The sequence below is a fragment of the Entelurus aequoreus genome, linkage group LG01 (genome assembly GCF_033978785.1).
Source record: "Entelurus aequoreus isolate RoL-2023_Sb linkage group LG01, RoL_Eaeq_v1.1, whole genome shotgun sequence".
Classification (NCBI taxonomy): domain Eukaryota; kingdom Metazoa; phylum Chordata; class Actinopteri; order Syngnathiformes; family Syngnathidae; genus Entelurus; species Entelurus aequoreus.
This window is the reverse complement of record NC_084731.1, coordinates 72,548,887-72,557,250: the sequence shown is the minus strand read 5'-3', so window position 1 is coordinate 72,557,250 and position 8,364 is coordinate 72,548,887.

The following is an 8,364-nucleotide window of genomic DNA, read 5'->3' as shown; positions in this document are numbered from 1 at the left end:
GCCAGATTCAGTTCATTTAAAATGGCCATATCCAAGTCATTAAAAGTGGCCCGCCACATCAATTATGTGGCCATGTACATCATTATAGTGGCTCTCTATATAATTGTATTGTATGTGTACATGTTATTGTAAATTAGATGTCAATGAAGTACATTATATTTTCTTCCTAAATGTTCTTTCTGTTTTGACAGGAAGAAAAACACATTTTAAACTATAATATTATTTAATAATGCAACAAATAGTATATTTGATTAAATAATTCAATTGTATATTTATGAATACTGATACTACATCTGTATCTGATACAACTACTATATATGTATATGATAAAAGTAGTATATCTGTGTCTGATACAACTACTATATCTGTATCTGATACAACTACTACATCTGTATCTGATACAACTACTATATCTGTATCTGATACAACTACTATATCTGTATCTGATACAACTACTATATCTGTATCTGATACAAGTAGTATATCTGTAACTGATACAACTACTATATCTGTATCTGATACAACTACTATATCTGTATCTGAAACAAGTACTATATCTGTATCTGATACAAGTACTATATCTGGATCTGAAACAAGTACTATATCTGTATCTGATACAAGTACTATGTCTTTATCTGATACAACTACTATATATGTATCTGATACAACTACTACATCTGTACCTGATACAAGTACTATATCTGTATCTGAAACAAGTACTATATCTGGATCTGATACTAGTACTAGTACTAGGTCCACTTCATTTAAATTGGCCAGATCCACTTAATTTAAATTGGCCAGATCCACTTCATTAAAATTGGCCAGATCCACTTCATTTAAATTGGCCAGATTCAGTTCATTTAAAATGGCCATATCCACGTCATTAAAATTGGCCAGATCCACTTCATTTAAATTGGCCAGATTCAGTTCATTTAAAATGGCCATATCCACGTCATTAAAATTGGCCCGCCACATCAATTATGTGGCCATGTACATCATTATAGTGGCTCTCTATATAATTGTATTGTATGTGTACATGTTATTGTAAATTAGATGTCAATGAAGTACATTATATGTTCTTCCTAAATGTTCTTTCTGTTTTGACAGGAAGAAAAACACATTTTAAACTATAATATTATTTAATAATGCAACAAATATTATATTTGATTAAATAATTAAATTGTATATTTATGAATACTGATACTACATCTGTATCTGATACAACTACTATATCTGTATATGATAAAAGTAGTATATCTGTGTCTGATACAACTACTATATCTGTATATGATAAAAGTAGTATATCTGTGTCTGATACAACTACTATATCTGTATCTGATACAACTACTACATCTGTATCTGATACAACTACTATATCTGTATCTGATACAACTACTATATCTGTATCTGATACAACTACTATATCTGTATCTGATACAAGTAGTATATCTGTATCTGATACAACTACTATATCTGTATCTGATACAACTACTATATCTGTATCTGAAACAAGTACTATATCTGTATCTGATACAAGTACTATATATTTATCTGATACAACTACTATATATGTATCTGATACAACTACTACATCTGTACCTGATACAAGTACTATATCTGTATCTGAAACAAGTACTATATCTGGATCTGATACTAGTACTATATCTTTATCTGATACAACTACAATATCTGTATCTGATACAACTACTATAACTGTATCTGATACAAGTACTATATATATGTATCTGATACAACTACTATATCTGTATCTGATACAAGTACTATGTATGTATCTGATACAAGTACTATATCTGTATCTGATACAAGTACTATGTATGTATCTGATACAAGTACTATGTATGTATCTGATACAAGTACTACATCTGTATCTGATACAAGTACTATATCTGTATCTGATACAAGTACTATATATGTATCTGATACAAGTACTACATCTGTATCTGATACAACTACTACATCTGTATCTGATACAACTACTATATCTGTATCTTGTACAAGTACTACATCTGTATCTGATACAAGTACTATATATAATTTATATGGGCTTGTATCTTATACAAGCCCCCCCGCCCTCCCACTGGCACCCCACGGAAGACTTCCCACTTGAGCAGTCTCGGGATGACACTCTGCGCTCGGCCTGGGACCAAGTGATATCTATTGATGGTCACTTTGCTTTAATCAGGGATAGATTATACAGAGTGAGTCGTGACACTCAAACAAGAGAAGAAATCACCCAGTTGTTGATGCCGAAACGCCGTCGGGTAATGGTTTTCCAGGCGCATGGGGTATGATAAAACACTCCACCGGGTAATGGTCCGTTTCTATTGGCCAGGCATTCGGGCAGACATGCTTGTACTACTACCGACATCCAGCTCTAAATTACTCGCCAAGTGGCAAGGACCCTTTGTGGTCACACGGTGAGTGAATTATGTGGATTATGAGGTCTGGCGTTCGGACCGGGGCAGAGACACACAAATTTACCAACTCAACCTCCTGAAAGCTCCGCCTGTTTTCATGGTGACGGTGGTCGAGTAGAAGGAGGAGCTCGGGCCGGAGGTCCCGCGCTCCGCCCAGCCCTCCCTTCTCCTCTGTGATAATCAGCTTACACCATCACAGAAAGCAGATGTTGCCAGGCTGCAGCAGCACTTTTCTTTTTTTTTTGCAAATATATTTTATTGAATTTTACAGTTAAAATCACATTCAACAGTCATATTTTGCTCACACAAACCCTTCATACAGGCACACATCCACTCATACACACTCACATGCACACTTGAGGAGAGAGGTGCACTTGAACTTTAACAACTCAAGGTTTACAGTATAGACATTAGAAAAAATACCCCGATATTGTATATATATCCATCCATCCCGCTCTGGCTCAGGATCAGCAGGCTATCCAGACCATAGCAAGATGGATGAATATTCCTCGGCATCAAGGATCCTCAGGAAGTGATCACAAGATCACCTCCCGAGGACCTCTCCACCGTTCACACTTAAAAAAGAAAAAGAAAGTCACAGGGCTTGATCAGATGCAAAACAATACAAAATAAAAAGTCACCAAAAAAAAAAGCAAGTAAACCGTGACAAAACCATATTAAAAGTGACACAAAAAAAACAATAGTAGTGTACGATCAATACAATAAGTAATAACAATAATAAAAAAGGAATACAACTACAAAAAAGATGGCTTTTTTTTTTCTTTCTCTTTTTCCTTAAATATCTATAAGTTATGATTCAATATATGCCAGCAAAGGTTTCCAGGTTAGTTCCCATTTATTCATATTTGTAGAGTTTATAAATCTTATTTTTTCAAGAGTCATTACATTCACAAGTTCATTTAACCAGTTCCTGAAGTTCGGTGCAGATGGGCTTTTCCAGTTTTTGAGAATGAGTCTTTTGGCCAAGACCGTCCCGAGCAGCAACACAGCTGTAATATATTTTGGAAGTTTTTGTGTTTCTGAAGACCACCCAAACAAGATTATATCCCTGTCAGGGACAAGTTTTCTCTGATATACCCCTGAGTAAAAAAAGAAAATGCTGGACCAAAATGATTGAATAATTGGACCTTCCCAAAACGAATGAGACAGTGATCCTTCAGCAGATTTACATTTATCACAAAGTGGAGATGTTTCAGGATAAAATTTGTGTTATAAGACTTTGGAGTAATAAAAACGATGAATCACTTTAAACTGCATGAGCCTATGTCTGCTGTTAATTGAGCAATTGTGAATTTGAGAGAGTGTCCGTTCCCATTGCTGTTTGGGTATTGTTGTTCTTAGTTCCTGTTCCCATGCTCTTTTAACACCGTCTGCTGATGTCATGGGTATAATGAAGCAGCTGGCAAATTTGGTGATAAGCTTTTTACTTGTGGGTGATACATTTATTAATTCTAAGAGAGGGTGTTTTTCATTTACCAGCTGAGACTTTAAAAGGTTTTCTTTAATACATTTTCTTGCCTGCAAATAGCAAAACCAACTGAATTGGGACAAATTGAATTTGATTCGCAATTGCTCAAATGACGCAAGACTGTCCTCGACATAAATGTCTTTTATGCATTTAATGGGGCGGTATAGCTCGGTTGGTAGAGTGGCCGTGCCAGCAACTTGAGGGTTCCAGGTTCGATCCCCGCTTTCGCCATCCTAGTCACTGCCAGTGTGTCCTTGGGCAAGACACTACCCACCTGCTCCCAGTGCCACCTACACTGGTTTAAATGTAATTTAGATATTGGGTTTCACTATGTAAAGCGCTTTGAGTCACTAGAGAAAAAGCGCTATACAAATATAATTCACACTTCACTTCACAATTCCATTTGAGTACCTGTTAAAAAATGTTCTGTCTGTTATCGATGGAATAAATGCATGATTGTGACCCATTGGTGAATACATAGTTACATTGGAAATATTCAATTGTTTTTTAATTTGAGAAATAATTTTGATAGAATTTCTTACTCCTACACTATGGCTTGTTGATTTAATAGAAGAGACTGGTTTAGTAAAAAGTAGAGATAGCAATGATGTGTAAGGTTTAACTAATGACTGCAGTTCCAATTTCAGCCACAAGGAAGCAGAATCAACTTATTCATTCTTTGGGAACCCCATCTTCCAATAGGTCAATGTGTTCAGATTTGATGCCCAATAATCATTTTTGAACATTGGAAGACCCAGTCCCCCTTCCTTTGTAGATCTGAATAAGTGCTTTTTGGATATTATGCATTTTTGTATACCCCCACACAAAATCTAGAACTAAAGATTCAAGTTTTTGGAAAAAATCTGCAGGAATTAAAATTGGTAAATTTTGAAAAAGATAGATACATTTTGGCTGTGTGATCATTTTGATAGCATTCACTCTACCTAACATAGAGAGGGGTAGGGTCTTCCAATACTCAATACACACTTTCAGTTTCTCAAAGTAAAGTTCAATTTTAGTAATTACTAATTATTCATAATTTTTAGATATTTTTAAGCCGAGATAGGATATATAGTTTTCTGCAACTTTAACTGGGTTTTGACTGATCTTAATATTATCTCTTAGGAACATAAGCTCGCTTTTGGACCAGTTTATTTTATAACCAGATATTCTACCAAAAGAGTCTACATATTCTAAAAGAAGTGGTAATGCAATTTGATGTACATCATCTGCATGAAGTGAGATGAGACTCTCTGATTTGCCCACTGAAAATCCTTTAATATTAGAGTTCATTCTTAAACCAATAGCCAGTGGTTCTAGGGCCAAATTGAAAAGTAAGGGCGAAAGGCAGTCGCCCTGTCTCACGCCGCGATGCAATTCAAAACTATCCGATATTACATTATTGGTTATGACATATGATTTTGGTGAAAAAATAATTATTTTAACCCATTTTATAATATGTTCTCCCAACCCAAATAATTTGAGAACATGAAATAGATAAGACCACTCAATTGAATCAAAAGCTTTATGAGCATCCAGAGTCAGGACGGCTGCCTTTTTGTTTCCTGTGCAGTCAGAGTACAACAAGTTCAATAATCTCCGTACATTGCCAAAAGAAGGTCTGCCCAGGATGAAACCGACCTGATCCGGATAAATAATTTCGGTTATGTGGTTGTTTAACCTTGTTGCGAGTACCCTAGTTAGAAATTTATGGTCTAGATTGAGCAGGGAGATAGGTGTATAATTGGCTGGATCGAGTGGATTTTTCCCCTTTTTTGGTATTATACATATATGGGCTTCATACAAGGAAGTTTATTGTTTACGAAAGAGTCATTTAACATTCTAAGTATTATAGGGGACAGTATTTCACTAAAAGCTTGATAAAACTCCGCATCAAATCCATCTGGACCAGGGCTTTTATTCACGGAGAAAGTATTCAGTGCTTTTAGCAGTTCTTCAGTTGAAATAGTATTGTCTAAAGAGTTCTGATGATTTGGACTCATTTGAGGTAGGTGTAATGGAGTAAAAAAATCATTTAAATCATTAGCCGATATAGTTGAACTAGATTTATATAATTCTGAATAAAAGTATTAAAGACATTGTTGATATTCTGTAAATCTGCACTTGTTTCACCTGTTTTTGAGCATATTTTGTGGATAACAGCTTTGGCTTGATCTCCTTTGAGCTGTCTAGACCAGGGGTCGGCAAATTTTACCACTCAAAGAGCCATTTTGGCAAGTTTCACAAATTAAAGAAAGTAATGGGAGCCACAAAAAAATTTTAAAAAGAAAAACACCGCATACAAAGCTTAAATGCTTTGTGCTATGTTAACCAGGGGTCTCCGACACACGCACCGACACACACTTTAATGTGGAAATTTGATGTTAGTGCAGCCCGCGAGTTTTGAATGAATGGCGCTTGATAGCGACATACATGCCAATCCTCTCATTTTTCCCGGGAGACTCCCGAATATCAGAGCGTGATGACACTGCATTTGGCGCCCTCTACAGTCTGCCCTAACAGTGTACCTGCTACCTGTATGTAGCTGAGCCGCATCAGAGTGGTCAAGGAGCCGCATGCGGCTCCGGAGCCGCGGGTTGCCGACCCCTGGTCTAGACAGAAGTTTTTGTGGTTTATCAGATATTTCAAAATGTTTTTGTTTATTTTTCAATAAGAGTTTAGATACTGCCCTGTGAAGAAGAGAGTTGTATTCATTTTTCAGTTTCAGCATCTTATTGTAGTCTGACTGCAAAAGAGAATTTATATTTATATATTTATATATATATATATTTTATATATATTATATATATAATAATAATATATATATTATATATATTTATATATATAAGACTATTACGTTTGTGTGCTATAGTGTGCTTAGCTGTTTTGTAGCTGCTAGGTCACAGTAGCCTATAACTTACAATGTTTACCTTTTGTAAATGACTTCACTAAAATACAAGAGTAGACCAACCTTGTGTGCTCATTGCTTGAATTTTACTGACTTCACATCCGGCTCACGTCCCGCCCATTATATATGCATGGTGGTCAAGCTAGCTCTGTTCTCAATGGGTACTATGCGCCATTTAGAGGTTATCAGAAAAGGGCAAGATTTTAGGAAACGACGACGAAAAAAGCAGCAAACCCTCCAGTCCAAGTGAGCAAAGTCAAAGAATGCATGAGTTTGCAGTGATCACTTCATTAAAGCTTTGTTTGATATCCTTTTTACGCTTATTAGCTCCCATTTAAGTATTATCTTGATATTATTTGTATTTCTTAAACACGTTTGCCATGCACCTTGATACCAATTTCCTTGACCCAGTCACACACAAATAAGTTGTAGACCTCCATGCTTTTCCAACTTTCCATCTGTTTTGTCGAGTAGAATATCGTCTGTAGTTCAATAGTTAGGTATGTCTGGGAACGCGACCAACATATAATCCTTGATATTGCTCGACAAATCTTTTTTTTTTATATATATATATATATATATATATATATATATATATATATATATATATATATATATATATATATATATATATATATATATATATATATATATATATATATATATATATATATATATTATAAGTATAGAGATCCATTCCATTGCCTAGTTAGATTTTTTGCTGGTATCTGCTTTTTGCAGGAAGATTTATGCCTGTTTTGTACTCCGATAGTTTGCGTGCTGCTTGTTGTACAACAGCCATCTTGGTCGACCACCAATGGTTTTCACTTCCGGGAAAAAGTCAAGTGACGGAATACAAGCAATTGGAGGACATTTAGATGTAACCTGGCTTTTCACAAATTAACACGCTGCAGGACTGCTTCTATCAGAGATTTTAGACGCAAGCCAATATAGCCCGATACTTTTTTTTTGGTTTTTGTTTGCTGCAATCATACCAATATCCACATCAGATCGGGACACCCCCACTCTAAAGTTTAACCAAGTTTTTTATTTCTATGGTATTCTCCCTTGAGAACTGGCATACAGTAAAAGTTCCTGAAGTGTGAGGTATTGAGGTACTATTTTATTTAAAGGACAATCTGCAGTTACATTAAAACAAATGGCTGCACCAGATTTAGCATAATAAAGTTAAAGTACCCATAATTGTCACACACACACTAGGTGTGGCGAAATTATTCTCAGCATTTGACCCATCACCCTTGATCACCCCCTGGGAGGTGAGGGAAGCAGTGAGCAGCAGCGGTGGCCGCGCCCGGGAATCATTTTTGGTGATTCAACCCCCAATTCCAACCCTTGATAATGAGTGTCAAGCAGGGAGGTAATTGGTCCCATTTTTATAGTCTTTGGTATGACTCGGCCGGGGTTTGAACTCACGACCTACCGATCTCAGGGCGGACACTTAATGCTAATTTCCGTCTGTAGTCCTTTTAATTTAAGGGGTGTACTCACTTCAGTGAGATACTGTATAT